The sequence below is a fragment of the Coregonus clupeaformis genome, unplaced genomic scaffold, assembly GCF_020615455.1.
Source record: "Coregonus clupeaformis isolate EN_2021a unplaced genomic scaffold, ASM2061545v1 scaf1041, whole genome shotgun sequence".
Taxonomy (NCBI): Eukaryota; Metazoa; Chordata; class Actinopteri; order Salmoniformes; family Salmonidae; genus Coregonus; species Coregonus clupeaformis.
The window spans coordinates 157,545-179,437 of record NW_025534495.1 but is presented as its reverse complement, the minus strand read 5'-3'; positions in this window follow the sequence as shown (position 1 = coordinate 179,437).

The following is a 21,893-nucleotide window of genomic DNA, read 5'->3' as shown; positions in this document are numbered from 1 at the left end:
GTAAATTGACAGTATATATGGGTGACAGCGTGAATGAGGGTTACAAATAGTCAAATGGTGTATCATGCTGCATTTAAACAATCACTGGAGGGGTTGAATTTGAGTGTAGTGGATTGTAGTAAAGTGTTATGGGCGTCAAATGACGAGGACACTAATGGGCAAAACCCTCATCACATTAGTAAACTATTTTGGTAGAAGAGGAGCCACAGGGCATGTGGGAAAGTACAACCAACGAGGCAAGAGATAGCATATTTGGGGATTTGAGTTTTCGACGTCACGAAGCATGTTGGGCGTGATCGAGTGGTAGCAGTGCGACTAGGGAAAAGCCTAGGGGTTTAAATCTTATGGGATTTTATTTCGTTTTATGTGCACTGGATTGTGGAATTCAACGGGGAAGGGAGCAGTCACGAGGGTTGTTCTTGAGGGAGGGGATCAGGAGATGTGGCAATTGTCACGGTTTCGGCCGAGGCTGCCTCTCTCCCTTGTTCGGGCAGGCTTCGGCGTTCGTTGTCTCCGGAATACTAGCTGCCACCGTTGTATGTTTCATGTTCGTTTGCTTTTGTCTGATTGTTGTCACACCTGTTTTCATTTAGTGTCATTAGTGTCCTATTTAGTTCTCGTTGTGTTTGTCAGGTGTTGTGTGTTATTGATTTTTGTCAGTCGTGTTTTTCGCTCGGTTGAGCTTCTCTCCACTGCGCTGGAGTTATTTCGCACCTGTTTTGTGCGCTGTTTTTCATTTTCGCCTTCGTGCGTATTTCGCCTTCGGGCAAGTGTTGTCCGTTTGCCGTGTTTGGCATTAATACAAGTCTGTTGGATTATCCGTCTGCGTCCTGCGTTTGATTCCACCACTGCACCTACAGCACGCGTTGACAGAATAACACACCACAATGGAATCAGCAGGAGCCGCAGCAGCCCAGGCGACTCTGGAGGACAGGGTCCGGGAACAAGGTCACCAGATCCTGCAGATGAGGACCGCACTGCAGGAGGTGATCACGACCATCCGAGGCTGGGGGACGCCTCCACCGCCACCCTCCGTGCCAGCACCATCGGCCAGTCAGCCTATTCCCGCACCCAGAACCCCAGGAGTCCGAGCTCTCGCTCCCGAGGGCTTCACGATGGGACCGCGGCCGGTGCCAGGTTTCCTTCTCCAGGTGGAGCTGTACCTGGCCACCGTGCACCCCGCGCCCTCGGGACATGAGAGCGTGTCCGCCTGATCTCCTGCCTGTCCGGGAAGGCGTTGGAATGGGCCAACGCGGAGTGGAGGAGGATCGCCGCGGACACCATAACTCTATGAGTTCTCCCGCCGCTTCAAGGCGGTGTTTGACTCTCCCCGGAGCGCGGCGAGGCGTCTGGTCTTCCTCCGGCAGGGGAAGGAGTGCTCGGGTGTTCGCCTCGAATTCCGTACTCTAGCGGCAGATGCAGGGTGGAATGATCGGGCCCTCGTCGATCACTACAGGTGTAGTCTACGAGGGGCGTCCGTCGGGAGCTGGCCTGTAGGGACACCAGCCTCACGTTCGACCAGTTGGTCGACATGTCCATCAGGCTGGATAACCTGCTAGCTACCCGCGGGCGTTCCGAGGGGTCCGTCCATTTCACCCTCCAGCGCTTCCGAGCCGTGCCCCATGGAGCTCGGGGCGCTGGCGCTAGAGAGAGGAGGGTCGGCTTACTAGGGGTCCATCCCTGCACCAACTGTGGTCGGGAGGACACACCGCGGCTAGGTGCTGGGGATGGCCTCCTGGGGAGAGGACGACAGGTCCCGCACTGGGGATTCCCTCCAGGTGAGTAGGCGCCCCACTCACCCAGAGCTCTCTGTTGCACATTTTTGTATGCCTGTGCGTTTTCCACAGGTAGCACCTCATTCCCAGCATAAGGCGCTGGTAGATTCAGGCGCGGCTGGGAATTTTATTGATAAGAAGTTTTTGTTTAGCTTTAGGGATTCCCCTTCTTCCTGTTGATGTTCCTTTCCCGTTCATGCCCTAGATAGCCGTCCGTTGGGTGCGGGCGTTGATCAGGAGGTCACTGCGCCACTTAGGATGTGTGTGCGCAGGGGGTCATCAGGAGATGATTCAGCTATTTCTGATTGACTCTCCTGCGTATCCGGTGGTGCTGGGCATGCCCTGGTTGAGTACCCATAACCCATCCATTTCGTGGCAGGAGAGGGCTCTGATGGAGTGGTCTGCCCAGTGTGTGGGTAGATGTTTAGGCGTTTCCGTAGGGGCTCACCTCGGTGGAGAGTCCAAACCAGGTGCCCGCATTGCACGTTCCCCCTGAGTATGGGGATTTGGCTGTGCGTTTAGTAAGTCGAGGGCGACGCAGTTGCCGCCCCATAGGCAGGAGATTGTGCGATCAGACCTCCAGGCAGGAGCTGCGCTCCCACGGAGCCATGTGTATCCTCTGTCTCAAGAGGAGAAGAAAGCTATGGAGACTTACATAGAGCGAATCTCTTAGACAAGGATACATACGGCCTTCCACTTCCCCCTGCGTCCTCGAGTTTCTTTTTGTGAAGAAAAAGGATGGTGGTTTGCTGCCCGTGCATCGATTACCGTGGTCTCAATCAGATTACGGTGAAGTACAGTTATCCACTCCCGCTGATTGCGACCATGACTGAGTCGTTGCATGGGGGCTTTCTTCACTAAATTAGATCTCAGGAGCGCGTACAACTTGGTGCGCATCAGGGAGGGCGATGAATGGAAGACAGCCTTTAGTACCACCTCGGGCCATTACGAGTATCTGGTCATGCCATACGGGTTGATGAACGCTCCGTCAGTTTTCCAATCATTCGTGGATGAGATCTTCAGGGACATGCAGGGGCAGGGGGTGGTTGTGTACATAGATGACATTCTCGTGTACTCGCCTACCCGTGTCGAGCATGTGGCCCTGGTGCGTAGGAGTGTTGCGGAGGCTGGTGGAGCACGACCTGTATGTGAAGGCAGAGAAGTGTCTGTTTTCCAGGAGTCGGTCTCCTTTTTGGGGGTATCAGTTGTCTGCGTCAGGGGTGAAGATGGAGGTAGACCAGGTGTCGCCGTGCATAATTGGCAAACACCAACCACTGTGAAGGAGGTGCAGCAGTTTTGGGGTTTGCATTACTACCGGGAGTTTATCCGGGGTTTTGGACAGGTGGCAGCTCCCATCACGTCTCTTTTGAAGGGGGTCGGTCGTCTGCGTGGTCGGCGCCGGGCGACGGCGTTTGGGGGCTGAAGACCTGTTTGCATCGGCCCGTGCTGGCGCATCCGGATCCCTCTTTGCCGTTCCAGGTAGAGGTGGGCCGCGTCAGAGGCGGTCTAGGCCGTGCTTTCACAACGGTCTGGCGCGCCACCTAAACTCCGCCCCTGTGCTTTTTATTCTAAAGCTCAGTCCAGTGGGAGACGGAACTATGGCGTAGGGGACAGGAGCTGTTAGCCGTGGTACAGGCCCTAAAGGTGTGGAGGCACTGGCTTGAGGGGGCTCAACACCCTTTCCTCATTTTGACAGGACCACCGTAACCTGGAGTACATCCGGGCAGTGAGAGGGCTGAACCCTCGCCAGGCAAGATGGAATATGTTCTTGACCAGGTTTACTTTTAAGATCACGTACATCCCTGGGTCACAGAACGGTAAGGCAGATGCGCTGTCTCGGCGGTATGACACGGAGGAGGTCCGTGGAGCCCACTCCCATACTGCCGGAGTCGTGTCTGGTGGCACCGGTAGTGTGGGAGGTCGATGCTGAACTCGGCGGGCGTTACGCACCGACCCTAGTCCACCACAGTGCCCGGAGGGTCGGAAGTACGTTCCGCTCGAGGTTCGGGATCGATTGATCTATTGAGCTCACACGTCACCCTCCTCTGGACATCCGGGTATCGGCCGGACAGTGCACTGTCTTAGTGCCAAGTACTGGTGGCCCACGTTGGCAAGGGGATGTGAGGGTTTATGTTTCCTCCTGCTCGGTGTGCGCCCAGTGTAAGGCGCCTAGACATCTGCCTAGGGGTAAGTTACTACCCCTGCCCGTACCACAACGACCATGGTCCCACCTCTCGGTGGATTTCCTACTGACCTTCCTCCTTCACAGGGGAATACCACTATACTGGTCGTTGTGGACCGGTTTTCTAAGGCCTGTCGTTTGCTCCCCATGCCGGGCCTTCCTACCGCCCTGCAAACTGCCGAAGCCCTATTCACCCATGTGTTCCGGCACTCACGGGTACCCGAGGATATTGTGTCTGATCGGGGTCCCCAATTTACCTCCAGAGTCTGGAGGGCCTTTATGGAGCGGTTGGGGTCTCGGTGAGCCTCACCTCGGGTTACCACCCGGAGAGTAATGGGCAGGTGGAACGTGTAAACCAGGATGTGGGCAGGTTTCTTAGAACATACTGCCAGGACCGGCCGGAGGAGTGGGCAAGTCGTTCCCTGGGCCGAAATGGCCCAGAATTCCCTACGCCATTCCTCCACTAACCTAACCCCTTTCCAATGTGTGTTAGGTTACCAGCCGGTTCTGGCACCCTGGCAGCAGAGCCAGATCGAGGCTCCTGCGGTGGATGAGTGGGCGAGGCGCTCGGAGGAGACATGGAATGCTGCACACGTCCACCTGCAGCGGGCCCTCCGACGTCATAAGGCGAGCGCCGATCTCCACCGCAGTGAGGGACCGGTGTACGCACCTGGTGATCGAGTCTGGCTCTCTACCAGAAACCTGCCCCTCCGCCTGCCCTGTCGGAAACTGGGTCGGGCGGTTTGTAGGGCCATTTAAAGTCCTGGGAAGGTTGAACGAGGTGTGTTATAAATTACAGCTACCTGTTGAATATAAAAGTATTAACCCCTCGTTCCATGTGTCCCTTCTCAGGCCGTTGGTAGCTGGCCCACTCCAAGAAAGTGAGATCAGGGAGACTCCTCCGCCCCCATTGGACATCGAGGGGGCACCGGCGTACTCCGTGAGGTCCATCTTGGATTCGAGGCACGTCGGATGGGGGTCTCCAGTATCTAGTGGAGTGGGAGGGTACGTCCGGAGGAGCGGTGCTGGGTGCCGAGGAGAGACATTTTGGACCCGTCTCTCCTGACGGAATTCCATCGTGGGCACCTGCTCCGCGTCCTCCGGGGTCGTCCCCGAGGCCGAGTCGGCGCACGTCTGGAGCAGCGCGCGTCAAGGGGGGGTACTGTCACGGTTTCGGCCGAGGCTGCCTCTCTCCCCTTGTTCGGGCAGGCTTCGGCGTTCGTTGTCTCCGGAATACTAGCTGCCACCGTTGTATGTTTCATGTTCGTTTGCTTTTGTCTGATTGTTGTCACACCTGTTTTCATTTAGTGTCATTAGTGTCCTATTTAGTTCTCGTTGTGTTTGTCAGGTGTTGTGTGTTATTGATTTTGTCAGTCGTGTTTTTCGCTCGGTTGAGCTTCTCTCCACTGCGCTGGAGTTATTTCGCACCTGTTTTGTGCGCTGTTGTTCATTTTCGCCTTCGTGCGTATTTCGCCTTCGGGCAAGTGTTGTCCGTTTGCCGTGTTTGGCATTAATACAAGTCTGTTGGATTATCCGTCTGCGTCCTGCGTTTGATTCCACCACTGCACCTACAGCACGCGTTGACAGCAATAGAGAGTGAGAATTTCGAATTTAAATTGTTTGGACTGATTAAGAGGTATCAAAATGGAAGCTAACTAAATGTGTACTTTTTCTTCCAGGAAAAAGGGGGGAGTGATTTTCTCTTTTCTTGGAAATATGTTCCGAGACTAGAAATAAGGCCTGGCTATTTTTTGTTTGTTTATTGTTTTACTATATGGTGTTCAAATAACCACAAATGTTAGCTGTATAGGATTTTTATTTTTTATTTTAGGGTTCTTTTCACTGGGTAGAAGTGGTATGTCTTAAGGGGGAAAACACATGTATTTTGGGCTTTTATTTACTGAATGATAAGTAACTACGTGTGATTTCTTTTGAAAAGAGCTGTACTAAGGACTTAATGTATACTTGGTATACACAACATTTATGAGATGTTTTGAATGTTGGTAATGTTTAGTATACTATTGGATGGAACAATTCATTGAATAATTTCAATGACCTCTGCTGTCTTTATAGTGTGACTTGATCACCCGTACTATAAATCCTAGAGGCATGCTGAATTGGGGGTTGGTTATAATAAGAAATTGTGAAGAAGTATATAAATTGGCATTAATCCTATATATCATTCCAAACAGGACAAGGATGAAGTGAGAGAGTTAGTCCGGAAGGAGAGATATTCCTTAAATAATGTTATGGAATGCAAGTAGGTTAAGATATTATTAAAGGTTGTCATTGTAAGTTCAGTTATAATTTTTGGTTTAACAGGCAATATTGTTGTTGTTTTGTTTTTTGAACATATGAATCACATGTGATGCATGTGTCCAAAGGGGGGAAGTTGGGCTTACAGGGGTTTTAACGGTTTTAATGTTTTTTTGGTTTCTTTGGGCATACAGGGGTTGTAATGTTTTTTTATGTTTTTGTGGTGAAATATGCAAGTTGTATTAAGGATATGAGCAGTAGTAAGAATGTGTTATGGGTTAGGTTAAATATTTTTTGTTTTTGTGATAGGAGGCAGGGTGTAGAGGTGGTCTGTCTATGAAATGAGTGGACGACAACAAACTGCAATAAAAGGTGTGCTCAAAGCTTCTCCTGACAGAAGAGAGGACATAAGTAGCATACGGTGTCTCACCTAACCTAACAATGTTCTTAATATTTTCTTCCGATGGGTGAAGGTAACTCTGCCTAACTGAGTAGGAGAATCTGAGCATTTTTTTGCGCCCTGGAGACTGTGACAGTAAAAGATTACAAAAGGAAGAGCTGGAAAGACCCTATGTGGAGGGACCCGTACAAGGTGTTGTTGGCTACCTCAATGATGGTAAAAGTGACAGAGACAGATACTTAGATCCATGTTTCCCACTATAGGAGTGTTCCAACCCCAGGAGAGGAAGATGGCCCCGCCATTGGGTAGCATTGTTGTATTTTGTGTTTGTCTGTGTTTGTGTCTTTGCAGCAGTAACTCCGAGCTTCCCTAGGGGTAGGCTTGTAGAAGGACACTCTCTTCGCAGACCGATGTCGATGGATTGAGAGGGACTCTGGCGGATCCGGAGACCCTAGTGACGGAAGAAGGTTAACAGCTAAAGTGACCATACATCGTCATCCAGGTTACACCAGCAGCTGTACGGATAGAGGGGAGCGCGATCTGGTATCATCTAAACCATTGTACCAGAGTACCACGAGGGAACCGATGACTTAGAGATGAGGGAGCTGAGGATGCTGGAGCTGGGATGAGCTACGTGTTCTTGCTGATTCCCTTGGCGGAGGGGCAGACCTTCGAGACCTTTGAGACTTTCGAGACCTTCAAGACCTTCTAGATCTTCAGGATATTTCATACATCCAAGACACACCAGATATCCCCATCATTGATTTCTCTGCCCTTGATTAGTTCCCCTAAAAATAAGGGGAATAGCGTACTGACATTAGTAGAGAGCAAAATATCAAGACATAGAGATATAGAAAGGATTCAAATGTATATTCCTGCACAGGCAGGAAGCATAACGAAAATACAGAAAGGGATTGCTATTAAAATACGTGGGTCGACTGGTTATTGGTGTGGGAGGAACCAGCACAAGGATTATGGGGAAATTACATGGGGTAGTGTGACCGTAGGATAATAAAAGAAGAAGGCAGGTGGATAATAGACATAAGGATAACCGCCCAAGACTAAGATAAACTTCCAGGGGGAAGTGTTGGTGAAGTAGTTATTCCATGGGAAAATGCACTAAACCCTGTACATGTAAGAGCCATACCAACTGCAGAAGAAAGGGAATGGAAGGAGCCGTTAAACAATGACTGGTATAGATGAGCACAATATAGTACATTAAAATTAAATAAAGAAAATAGTTTAATATGCACCACATCTCCGGTAAAAGAATTAACAGTAATTCCAAATCCGCACAGTTGCCAGGACTGTGCTATGTTCAACCACAACTTCTGTCATTTAAGGGACTCGGAAAGACCATATTGCCCAGAATAATGTTTGGTATATTTAGGAAATCCTAAATATGACCAATTTTATAATCAACCAGGATGAGGGGAGAAGTGTAAGCAATTGTTAGAATAGGAACAAGGAAAAGGGAAACACCAGAGTAATATCAAAATAGACTATGAGCAAATATAGGAGTGTTACAATAAAACAATTGGGTTGTATAATTTGGGAGAATTCAAGGGAGAATGTGGAACTATGTGGCATTTATACAGATAGCCTTTGGAACCCCTCAAAGAAAAATCTATCCGGCAGCAGGATCAAGTATTAGAAATTGGTATTAAGAATGAGTGGTGAAACATAATAATTTGTCATATAGTCAATGCTTATAGGGATGTGTTGGATTGGAAATGAACTCAACTAAACTGTTATGATCTGTCCTTTCTCGAGGTTACTACGGATGGTGTCGTAATGCATTGCAGAAATAATTCAGTCCAGAACGGTGTGAACCTCAATAAAAACCAAAAACCCTCTACCCGGCTGAAGAGGAGCAACAAAGGCGTTGAAGACGTTCCTGTCCAGCACACCTCTACCAGGAGACCTGAATCAGAACCAACATCAACTCAAAGCAATCAATTGCCTTTTCTTTTAGGCCTTTTCTCTCAAGAATGTGACAGGAGTCCATGTGGAGTGAGCAGGAAGAGAGATCTATTCAAATACAACATTTCTCATAGTTTGGGTATACTGGTTAGCAAAATGGACAAAACAGAATGAAGGTGGAGGTGGGGCGGCTCAGGTGTGACATTGGAATTGGGACATTGCCATGGGCAATCCAAGATGAACTATGAAGTTATCTGAAGAACAAAATGAAGACGCCAGAAGATTAAGTGCCGGGGGAAGAAGGGATTATTATTTGAGGTAGTAGGTTGATTAAGGAGGTATTATACACTGCTAAATTTATAGTAATTTAGACTAGGAATGCATTGAGATACTGATCTGTTGTAATTCTCTTTATGAGGAAGATAATGCAACAATTCTGGATAATATAAATGTACATTCGGCCAGTGTCAGTATGTGCCAAGGTGAGAGTTTTAACTTTGAATGATATAATAATAATATGCCATTTAGCAGACGCTTTTACCCAAAGCCACTTACAGTCATGTGTGCATACGAACCAAGGTGACTAACTAAGAATTGTCATTCTAAATTTGTCTTGGGTAATTTGATTATGATTATGAATTGTAAGCTGACTGAGTGATCTAAATGAATATATGTGAGTTAAAGATGTTGAAACTATTCTTAAACATGTCCTAGGTAGTATGGTTAAAACAACACTACGTTAGTTTTAATGTGTTAGAATACTAACACTTATCTTGGAATTATTTTTAAGTAGAAATATTTTTATTTTTATTATGAGTATAACCTTGAATGCAAAGATCGTGATTGATAGCATAAACATAATATACTTTTGTAAATTTATGGGATTAGTAATCCCATTAGGAGGGATATGATGTGTATTTTTTATGGATTATCAGATAAAACTGGGTTAATCACGAACATAGAGTTAGAATTATTTGTTACTGGGCCAGGAATGTAATTGGGTCATTTCACTGTATGTGTGGGGGTAAAGAGGGAATCTGACCTAGGGTCAGATTGCTTGCTCTTACTTAGATCCATGGTTGTCTTATCATATCAGAGACTGAAACTTGCTTGGGCCTTTTGTTTCTATCGTCAAACACAGTGAAAAGAGCCGGGGTTGAACAGAGTTTAAACTAAACATGAGTGTTTTTACAAGATAAGGATTGATTGATTGTAGTACTCTGAACTTAATGAAAGTCGAATTTAGCCGCCCTCAGAGACAAAGGAAGTGGGCGGAGCAATAAAAGAGCGGGAAACTGAAGAGGGCACTATATAAGATGGAGGGAGAGGAGAAGAGGGGGTTCCAATCTGCAGATTGACCTGGCTTTGTTGAATTAAAAATAAAGTCATTCTTGAAGCAACAAAAACTCTGTAAGACCTTTGATTTTTAATAAAGTATAGTGGTTATTTTCCACAACACTTGACATTGATCTTACACCTGTCGCCCCTCCCTTAAGGATTAACACCCTGGATGGGCAGCCATTGGGCACGGGCTTCATTATGCACCTGACACAGAGCGTTACCCTCCAGATTGGAGTCTTCCACACCGAAACCATTCAACTTATGGAACTCTCATCCCCCAAACAGCCACTCATTCTCGGACACCCATGGCTTTGTCGTCACTACCCTGCCATCTCGTGGCGACAAGGTGAACTACTGTCCTTGTCTTCTACCTGCTTCACCAGTTGTCTCAGCCTACCCTGCAGAGCCACCACCATTGAGGCCTCTGCAGTGCCACCCACCATACCATCTGAATACGCCCAGTACAGCAATGTCTTCAGCAAAATCAAGGCCTCCACTCTGCCACCACATCGCCCAGGGGACTGTGCTATTGACTTACTCCCTGGAGTGTCCCCACCGAAGGGCCGTGTTTACCCCCTATCTATCCCAGAAAATGAGGCAATGGAGAACTACATTGATGAAGCACTCGGAAACGGTTTAATTTGTCCTTCTTCTTCCCCGGCTGCATCCAGCTTCTTCTTCGTTGGAAAAAAGGACGGTGGTCTTCGTCCATGTATTGATTACCAATCCCTGAATGACGTTACGGTCAAGAACCATTTCCCTCTTCCTCTGATCCCAGCGACCCTTGAACAAGTGGGTCACGCCAACATCTATACAAAACTCGACCTGCGGAGTGCCTATAACCTTGTCCGTATACGTGAAGGAGACGAATGAAAGATGGCCTTTATCACTGCATGAGGGCACTACGAATACCTGGTCATGCCCTACGGCCTTACTAACGCCCCTGCCATCTTCCAATCCTTTATGAACAAGGTTTTCCAGGATATGATTAACCGCTTCTCATCGTCTACGTTGGTGACATCCTGATTTACTCCCACTCCCTGAAGGAACATATACATGTACAAAGGGTTCTTCAACGGCTCCTTGACCATAACCTTTATGTGAAGACTGAAAAGAGCACCTTCCATGTAACCTCAGTAAACTTCCTCGGTTTCGTACTGACACCTGGAGGGATCAGCATGGATGAGAACAAAGTCACCGCCATCAGTAATTGGCCCAAACCCTCCACCGTTAAGGAACTCCAACGTTTCATTGGGTTTTCCAACTTCTATCGCCGGTTCATTCGGAACTTCAGCTCTACTGCCGCTCCCTTCACTGCCCTTACCAGCCAAAAGACCCGGACCCTTCAATGGACTGATACCGCACTGACTGCTTTCACCTGTGTTAGTTACTCACCTGGTCTCATCAGCTTCTTATTTAGTTCAGTTCTTTCTGTTTGTGCCTTGAGGGATTGTTCGTTTTGACTCTACTAAGCCTTTTCCTAGCTCGTTTGTGAGAACCAGTTTTAGCCTTCAGTTCTAGTTTTGTTTCACCTGCCTGTTGCCTACCTGTGTATGACCATTGCCTGCCTCTGACCACGATTCCTGCCTTCTGCGAAGGCGTAATAAACACCTGCCGCGCTCTGCGCGTGAATCTACACCTTTTTCTCCCTGAGTATTGGAACAACTCCGCTATCTTGGCAATCTGCTTTCTCTTGGCTCCTTCATAGCCATTTTGTTCCCATAAATCTTCTTTCAGTTATTATCCTCAAGTTTTTTATGTGTTTGTCTTTAGCCTTCAATAGTCCTTCCAGTATTGCTGTTACTACAGTGTCTAGTAAATGTTTATCTCTAGACGAGTAGTCTATATATTTTTCACCTGTCTCTCTTTTAGGCAACACTATAATATGTTCAGTTCTCTCAGCACATCAGACTGAAGCAAGGTTGTCATGGGTACCACTTGTGGTTGCAGTAACCCAGCTTCCTGTAGCAATCTGTCAGAGCTTAGATCGAAACTGCCAGCACTTCCTCTTGAACAAGCGCTGGGGGCCCAGGTGTTGTTGCTGTTTAACATCTCAGAGCTAGACTCATCTCCCTCTGAGTCTTCTAACTCTTCTTTTCTTTTTAGTTTCTAATCTTTCTCCTAAATTCCTGCAACATGGCATCATGCGCCACTTCCATTACAGACGTTTTGAGAGGGAGAGTGAGGTCCTGAGCTAACACTAAGCGCTCTGAGGAGGGGTGGTTGGCAAAATTCACATAATCCCATTAAGTGAACCCTGTCTCACGTGTTCCCTCATCCATGTTATCCACTCATGATCTAGGAGGGGTAACAATGGGCTGTTCTATCCTAGGAACATAAAATTCCCTACCATCTGACCCCATCACCGTCCCCCAGTAGGTGTTTATTGCGTGTTTCTTACAAGCTCTTTTAGGGTTTTGCTTTTTATACTTGGGTGTTGCCTTTGTAGCACCCCTAATGATGGAGCGGCAATCGCCTATGGGGGCACCCCAGATTTCCTCATCGGAATCTGTTAGCTCCTCCTCACCATCATCCCTCTCTTCCACCTTCTCTTCAGAGGGCAAAGGAGTATCCGGGGGTCTTGGAGAGTCCCTTTCCTCCTGAGGGGACCCGTCAAACCTCAGGGTGTTCGTTTCGCAACTCTGGGCATGTCTACTTTCTTCCCTTCAAGTCCCATGTATCCCTACTTCCTTTGGAGAGGGAGCCGAAGGGTGTCTGTGAGACAACGATTTTTGGTAAGAGGGAGGTGAAGGTAAATATTGAGGAGCCAACCCTGCCGGGTCTAGGTACCTTTCCATTCAGGTAACTGGTCCTGTCTATCCCACTTCTCACGCAGCTGTAAATAGCATGCATGCCATTCCGGTTCTGAGGACACCATGGGAGTTGACGTTATAGGGGACACTAATTGGATTTAATTAGTTAAGACCCTTATTAGAATTTTACTGTTTAGACTTTTTCACAGGGCCCCTACTAGTGCGGCACCTTTACATCTATTAACCAGTTACTTTAGGTTACTCTATAGTTTTTAAAAACTATTTAGGGCCCCACGTTGGGCGCAAAGAATGTCGAGTTGACTAGTACAGGTCGCCTCCCAGACGGTCCTACTAGGTTCACTAACGCGTGGGTAGTCTTTAACTGTGGATCTTCTCTTGACTACACAGGGTGGGTCAACTCCCACTGCACACCGTAGGTCTGGATTAACCAGCGGTTTGAGCCTCTTTCCCGGTGAGGGGGCCTCCCTGTCTTCCTACCCTATCTTCCTACCCGAGGCTGAGTTAGCAGTAGAGCCCTGGGCTCCACTTTATCAGCCTGGGTCACCCCTCTTGGTCTATCTCTGCTTGCCACAGAGGTTAGCTCACTCTTTCCTACTGTTAACACTTCACGGGTAGTTTGTGACGCGGTATACTACGCGTCAGTAGGGACTATTTCTGTGTACAACACCAATGAACAATCCCATATTTATTTATAGTATTTAACTTGGCCTGGCTCTTATTACGTGTTATCTCGCCTTTCACGCAGGATACGTTCAACCACGGGGTTATACCATTTTTATAAACGTGGCAAAGTCTCAGACACTCCTGCTATTGGCAGTTTCTAGTTTCAGTGTTACCAGAGTCTTGTCTGGGGACTGGGGGAGTCACCAGGTCATATTGACTAGGCCCTTTCACAACAACTTGGCGACGCACACCGTAGGCTTGATGCGTGGAGCAGGGACAGGCCGGGCTGGGCTGGCGACGCACCCCGTAGGCTTGGTGCGTGGAGCAGGGACAGGCCGGGCAGGGCTGGCGACGCACACCGTAGGCTTGGTGCGTGGAGCAGGGACAGGCCGGACCGGGCTGGCGACGCACACCGTACACTTGGTGCGAGGGGCCGGAACAGGCCGGACCGTACTGGGGACACACACCACTGGCTCTACCTCGGGATCTGGAACGGGCCGGACCGGACTGGTAACACACCCCAGTACCTCTCGCCGTGCCTCTACACCTTCCTTCCCTACTTTGACCAGTGGCCCCGTAACCTGGTGGCCTTCTGAATCCGCCCCTTTTCTGCCTCCGTCAGCCCCGTCGTCCATGCCGTGTGCCCCCCCCCTAAAAAATGTCTGGGGTTGCCTCTCGCCTGTCCGACGTTGACACTGCTGACGCCGCTGCTCCTCTCTCGCCAGGGCCTTAATCCTAGCCCATGGCCCTTTTCCCCCGAGCATGTCCTCCCAGGACCACACTTTGCCCACCTGGGCCATCGCCAACCTCTCCATCTCCTTTCCCGGCGCTTCCTCCCATGTCCAGTCCAAGATCTGCCCCTGGACACGCTGCTTGGTCCTTGTATGGTGGGTTCTTCTGTCACGATCGTCAGGGAGAGACCAATGCGCAGCGTGTTGAACGAACATGGTATTTATTATCTTCAGTGATAACATACACAACCAACAAAACAATAAACGACTCGTAACGTCCAACGGTAACAATGACCAACTGGAACAAGAACCCACAAACACAAAGGGAAAACAGACAGTTTAAATATGGCTCCCAATCAGAGACAACCAACGATAGCTGACACTCGTTGCCTCTGATTGGGAGTCACTCTGGCCAACCTAGAAATAAACACAACAGAACTACCAACATAGAAATAAACACATAGAATGAACACACCCTGGCTCAACATATAGAGTCCCAGAGCCAGGGTGTGACAGTACCCCCCCCTAAAGGCGCGGACTGCGACCGCGCCTCAACTTGAACAAAACAGGGGAGGGCTGGGTGGGCATACCTCCTCGGCGGCGGTTCTGGCTCCGGCCTTGCCCACCACCCTCCAATAAACCCCCCATAGCGCCCCTGGTCCAGTCTGGCCCCGCTGGCTGGAGCTGAACTGGACTTAGCAGGAGCGGTTAGCTTCAGCTCCGTAGTGGAGCAGTTGACCGGTACCTTACCAGGCACCGGTGACCCAGGCACGGGTTGTGCTGGACTGACGACGCGCACCCCTGGCTTGGTGCGTGGAGGAGGAACGGGCCTTACCAGGCTGACGACTCGCACCCCTGGCTTGGTGCGTGGAGGAGGAACGGGCCTTACCAGGCTGACGACGCACACTGTAGGCTTGGTGCGTGGAGCAGGGACAGGCCGGGCTGAGCTGGCGACGCACCCCGTAGGCTTGGTGCATGGAGCAGGGACAGGCCGGGCTGGGCTGGCGACGCACACCGTAGGCTTGGTGCGTGGAGCGGGGACAGGCCGGACCGGGCTGGCGGCGCACACCGTAGGCTTGGTGCGTGGAGCAGGGACAGGCCGGACTGGGCTGGCGACGCACACCGTAGGCTTGGTGCGTAGAGCAGGGACAGGCCGGACTGGGCTGGCGACGCACACCGTGAGGCTTGGTGCGTGGAGCAGGGACAGGCCGGACTGGGCTGGCGACGCACACCGTAGGCTTGATGCGTGGAGCAGGGACAGGCCGGGCTGGGCTGGCAACGCACCCCGTAGGCTTGGTGCGTGGAGCAGGGACAGGCCGGGCTGGGCTGGCGACGCACACCGTAGGCTTGGTGCGTGGAGCAGGGACAGGCCGGACCGGGCTGGCGACGCACACCGTACACTTGGTGCGAGGGGCCGGAACAGGCCGGACCGTACTGGGGACACACACCACTGGCTCTACCTCGGGATCTGGAACGGGCCGGACCGGACTGGTAACACACCCCAGTACCTCTCGCCGTGCCTCTACACCTTCCTTCCCTACTTTGACCAGTGGCCCCCGTAACCTGGTGGCCTTCTGAATCCGCCCCTTTTCTGCCTCCGTCAGCCCCCGTCGTCCATGCCGTGTGCCCCCCTAAAAATTTCTGGGGTTGCCTCTCGCCTGTCCGACGTTGACACTGCTGACGCCGCTGCTCCTCTCTCGCCAGGGCCTTAATCCTAGCCCATGGCCCTTTTCCCCCGAGCATGTCCTCCCAGGACCACACTTTGCCCACCTGGGCCATTGCCAACCTCTCCATCTCCTTTCCCGGCGCTTCCTCCCATGTCCAGTCCAAGATCTGCCCCTGGACACGCTGCTTGGTCCTTGTATGGTGGGTTCTTCTGTCACGATCGTCAGGGAGAGACCAATGCGCAGCGTGTTGAACGAACATGGTATTTATTATCTTCAGTGATAACATACACAACCAACAAAACAATAAACGACTCGTAACGTCCAACGGTAACAATGACCAACTGGAACAAGAACCCACAAACACAAAGGGAAAACAGACAGTTTAAATATGGCTCCCAATCAGAGACAACCAACGACAGCTGACACTCGTTGCCTCTGATTGGGAGTCACTCTGGCCAACCTAGAAATAAACACAACAGAACTACCAACATAGAAATAAACACATAGAATGAACACACCCTGGCTCAACATATAGAGTCCCAGAGCCAGGGTGTGACACAACTGTCCTGCATCTTTATCTTTCTTACTATGTATTTGTTGGATACTTCATTTTGCTGTTGAACCGCAAGAAGAGCTTGCAAGAAATAATTTTGTTACTATGTTTTTATTTGTATGTTATTATTTATATCTGCATCTTTGGGAAGGGCACATAAACAAGCATTTTATAAAATGTTGTCGATAAAAAACAACTGTGCTTTATAAAAGGTGACAATCAGTGGTGACCCATCATTCAGGGCAGGTGATTGGCTCAGTGTTCTGTCACTCATGGGGACACTAAGTCACCGCAATATCTACGGGGAGAGCTTGAAAATTCAAGCCCCTTGGGTGCTGCCATAGATTTACATTAGAAGTGCCCATCCAAGAAGGCTCAAGGTCATTGGCCACAGATAAAATTATGTCAAATCATGTTATTGCTACCATAGCTTTGATTGGACTGATCATGTCGACATCATACTTTCAAAATCTTAGCTAGCAAGCTAGACAATCACTCATCATCATGGATCAAGTCGACAATCTACTGGCAAATTCTTTTAAATCCTTGTCATATGAAGAGACATTTGAGATAAAACGTATCAGTGCTCATCGGCCATTGGACATAATCATTACACAACAAGTTGGAAATCGCAAATTCAACAATGAGTGGTTTGGAAGGAATCAGTGGCTAACTGCAAGCTTTGCAAAGCAATCACTAGCCTGCTATTCAGTGGAGAGGGTGTGTGGTCCAAGTCTGTGTTTTAGGGTCTATTTTCCAAGCTTAAAAGGATAAACATTCACTTGCAACAAACCATGGAGCAGAAAAGGTTGCACATTGGCCATGCTGTCAATTCAGCATGACTTCTGCCACGTCCCAAAAAACAGGACTGAACTGGGAAATCTCAGACTTCAGTGAGTTCAAGACAACTGGGAACTCTGAAAACAAACTCGGAATTCCAAGTCGGGAACTCGGGCCTCTTTCTAGAGCTCCGACTTGAAGATCACTGACGTCATGATTAAACTTTTTTTTTCTTCTCAAGTTCCCAGTTGTCTTGAAAGCACCATAAATCCAGAGAACGGCAGATTTCATGACAAAGTTTGATGACAAAATTTGCCCACAAGAAGGACCGCCGTGCCACCTTCCTGTTCAAGTGAGCACAACAAGGTGAGTCCAAAAATGTATTGTATGCTGCTGCATAAATGGTAATATGGCAGGGAGATATGTATACTGTAGCTAAGAAAGTAATACTAAGTGTATGTTGTGTAGTAAGCTGTTAGTAGCCCATGTGCCTCACCTAATAATTTGGTCCCTTTCCCCCTCATAACTTAGCCTACTGTTCTGACTTGGTGGTGCACATGTAGCCTATAGCCTGTTTTAGAGAAATGTAATCATAGAAGATTATAGATAGAGCCTTATATTCTACTCTATATATAGTCATAACTGTTTATGTTTACTGGCTAGGTTTTCTGAGTGAGATCTGTCTGAGCAGTCCAGTCTTAAAGAGACATTAGACTGTATGGAGCCTGAGGGAGACCCTGAAGTCATGAGCAGGAGGTGAGTCAGAGAGAGAGGCTGTCTGAGGGATAAACACTAACCAAGGCTCAGTTTCACTCTGATAAATACTCTACAGGACAAACTACATACAAATCATATTTACAGGTGGTGCAGGTACTCCCCCCATCCCCCTCTTTCTCTCTCTCAGTGACAGTCTGCTGACTGAGGATCAGTTCAGATGCTCTGTGTGTTCAGAGGGACACGGTCTCCATTCCCTGTGGACACAGTTACTGCAGGCAGTGCATCAGCACATACTGGGTACCAGATCAGACACAGAGCAGAGGACAGGTTCAGTGACATCACTGTGACAGAGAATGGGTCAGGGTCTGGGCCTGGGAGTCTGGTAGTCCAGTCAGCAGACAGAAACTCAGTCAGTCTGACCTGGAGAAGACCAGCGGAGGATGCAGAGGGACGGTCTGTGTTCCACTACAGACAGGAGTACAGAGAGGAGGGACAGGAGGAGTGGGACACACTGCTAACAGACGGAGACAAGTGTGTGTACTCCCTAACACCCACACACACCTCCTGCAGAGTCAGAATGTGTGCTGTCTATGGAGAGAGACATATGAGTGAACCCAGTGAGGAAACAGTCATCCCACTGGCAGGTTGTTATGTTGAGGAACATAATGAATAAGTGATTCTTAAAATAAAAGTAATAAATCATCATATATATAGTTATTATTATTATTATTATTGGGGGGGTGGGCACGGGATGTTCCCCAATGCTGGAAGGGGAGTCTGAGTGAAAAAGTTTGGGAACCCATGTACTAGTTTGTCAGGGGGTTGAGTACAATACAAACTTATGTTGTACAGTGGATAAAAAAAGATATAAAAAACTCCTTATGAATGATGTTTAGTAAAAGTATTATGAAGATTGTTATAAATGATACTGCAACATAAAGTTGTTATGACTGGTGTCATAAAGGTTCTATATATTCCTTATGTATGCGCCCTTCAAGTAAAGTTGTCCTATTTTTCGTTGAATTTTAGAACTTGAAACAGTCCGAAAATATCCTGGTCAGTGCATGTTACGCTTCAGTTAGTCTCTTTAACTCAACAGCCCTGTGTGTCACAAAGTGCTCTGAGACTGGCAAGCATGTCTACTGTCTAGTCTATCTAGCTAGACTGTTTACATTATATTATTATTATTATTATTATATATTAGACTATTGCATTAGTTTAGATGTCATATTCAAGTGGAAAAATAGCCATATGACAGAAACAAGTGTTTAATACAGTAAAATGCAGTTCCCCAGATGTATGTTATATATCCACTGACATGTTCTCATTCTAATAAAGTGTATGTTTCTCTCCACAGTGGATGTGACTCTAGATCGTGATACAGCACATCCCCAACTCATCCTGTCTGAAGACAGGAAACAAGTGAGGTATGGATATAAAGACAAATGACATGATCTCCCTGACAACCCAGAGAGGTCTGATGACTGTCTCTGTGTCTGGGAAAGGAGGGTTTGTCCCGAGGGAGATTCTACTATGAGGTTCAGGTGAAGGGGGAGACTGGGTGGACTTCAGGAGTGGCCAGATAGTCCATCAACAGGAAGGGGATGATTACACGGAGTCCTAATAATAGATCCTGGACTGTGTGGCTGAGGAATGGACAGTACAAGGCTATCACTGGACCCTCTGTTACCCTCTGCCTGAGAGAGAAGCCCCAGAAGGTGGGGGTGTTTGTGGATTATGACGAGTGTCAGTTCCTTCAACAATGTGGAGGCCAGGTCTCATATCTACTCTTTCACTGGCTGAACATTCACTGAGAAACTCTATCCATTCTTCAGCCCTGGTAATAATTACACTGGTAAAAACTCAGAACCACTGGTCATCACTCCTGAAGATGTCACTGACTGACTGTTTAATACCAAACATTAAAATAATGTTAACATAACTGATAATGTAATAGCGACCAGATAATGTAATAATTAATTATAATATAATACATATTACACAAATCCGCAGATCATGTATTAACATTTAACATTTATAATGCAATAACTTTTCCTGATAATATCATCAATCAATTGCAGTTAATAATGCAGTAGTGTATATGCCATAAATAATTATTGTAATCTTTTGAGCACCAAGTTATTTCAAGTTTTAATCTCACATGCACAAGTACATTTTTTACATTTAACATTTTAGTCATTTAGCAGACGCTCTTATCCAGAGCAACTTACAGTTAGTGCATTCATCTTAAGATAGCTAGGTGGGACAACCACATATCACAGGCATATGCCTTTCCTGCAAGCTCTAAACACAGAAATGCAGTAATGTAATGTAATAATACAATAACATAAGGTAGAACAAAAACACAAGAAATAGAAATAACAAATAAGAAGAACTGGAAATATGGTAGTTTTGTGGATAAGGTTATAATTTCAAGTGTTAACATACTTTAACAATAACAAACTCACAGTTTGCCAGTGCTGGTCGTCTTCTTCATAATGTAATCCAAGAAGACCTACCTGTCCATCTAGCTCTGTGGACCATATCACCTTAGTGGACGAGATCCATCTAGCTCTGTGGACCATATCACCTTAGTGGACGAGATCCATCTAGCTCTGTGGACCATATCACCTTAGCGGACGAGATCCATCTAGCTCTGTGGACCATATCACCTTAGTGGATGAGATCCACATTCTTTTATATCAAACATTGAAATGCTGTTAACATAACTGATAATGTAGTAGCCACCAGATAATGTAATAATTCATTATAATGTAATACATATTACATAAATCAGCAGATAATGTATTAACATTTTACATTTATAATGCAATATATTTTCCAGATAACTGAATCATTCATTTGCAGTTATTAATGCAATAACAAATGTCATAAATAGGTATTGCAGCAAGTTGTTTTGTGGATAAGGAAAAAAATATCTGGTGTTAACATATTAAACCAGTTTGCCAGTGCTGGTCGTCTTCTTCATAATGTAATCCAAGAAGACCTACCTGTTCATCTAGCTCTGAGGACCATATCACTTTAGTGGATGAGATCCATATTCTTCTTCCTGATAACATGACTGGGATGAATAAAAACAGTCCAATAATTGCTACAGGATCCCTAGGTCTATATGCATTGTCATATTTTCAGTGTTCCCCTAAAATTTGACTGTAGTGTAGAACAATATCACTATGAATTAGTTCAACAGTGAAGTACATTCCTGCATGCATATATATTATGTTTCTTACTTTATTTTTATTGAAAACATTTTTAGCTGTTGAACTGAAAAGAGAGCTTGCAAATAATCACTTAATTGTACTGTTCACTGCGCTGTATCCTGTGCATATGGCAATAAACTTGGATTTAGAATTCCAATGAATTTGTATAAAATTGAAGCTCATTTACTGCATTTCTACACAATTTAAAATCTCTAAAATGCTATTTGGAGAACAGCAAATACAAGCAAAATGGACTCCAGCCATCACCTTGTTGCTGTAGCTTCATTCAGCTCAATCAATAGCTTCATTCAGCTCAATCAAGCCAGCCAGCCAGCCAGCCATACAAACAGCCAGCTAGCCAGCCAGCCAGCCAGCCAGCCAGCCAGCCAGCCAGCCAGCCAGCCATACAAACAGCCAGCTAGCCAGCCAGCCAGCCAGCCAGCCAGCCATACAAACAGCCAGCTAGCCAGCCAGCCAGCCAGCCAGCCAGCCAGCCATACAAACAGCCAGCCAGCCAGCCAGCCAGCCAGCCAGCCATACAAACAGCCTACCTCCACCTCCCAGGAGTCCGCATGGTCCTGAAGTCAGCAAACTAACCCCGCTAAACTGCATTTGCCTTTTAATCAGGATTGGAATGATTTTTGTATCCTATTTTAAAATGTTGGTGTTGAGCTACAGTATGTCAACTGCCATTCCATGCCATACCCGATGTCCCTGGTTCAGAAGTAGTAATGGAGTTTTCAGCACATCTGACCAGCAGAAGTGTTGAGGGCAGGTTTTCTATGTCAGCGTAAAGCCACATGAAGGCGCTGTTTCACTACAGTGCATTAAGTTCACCTAGTGAGGCAAGTATGGGTAGCTACAGGCCAATATGGCGACCGGAGTATGGACGAGTGGGTGTGTCGAAAGG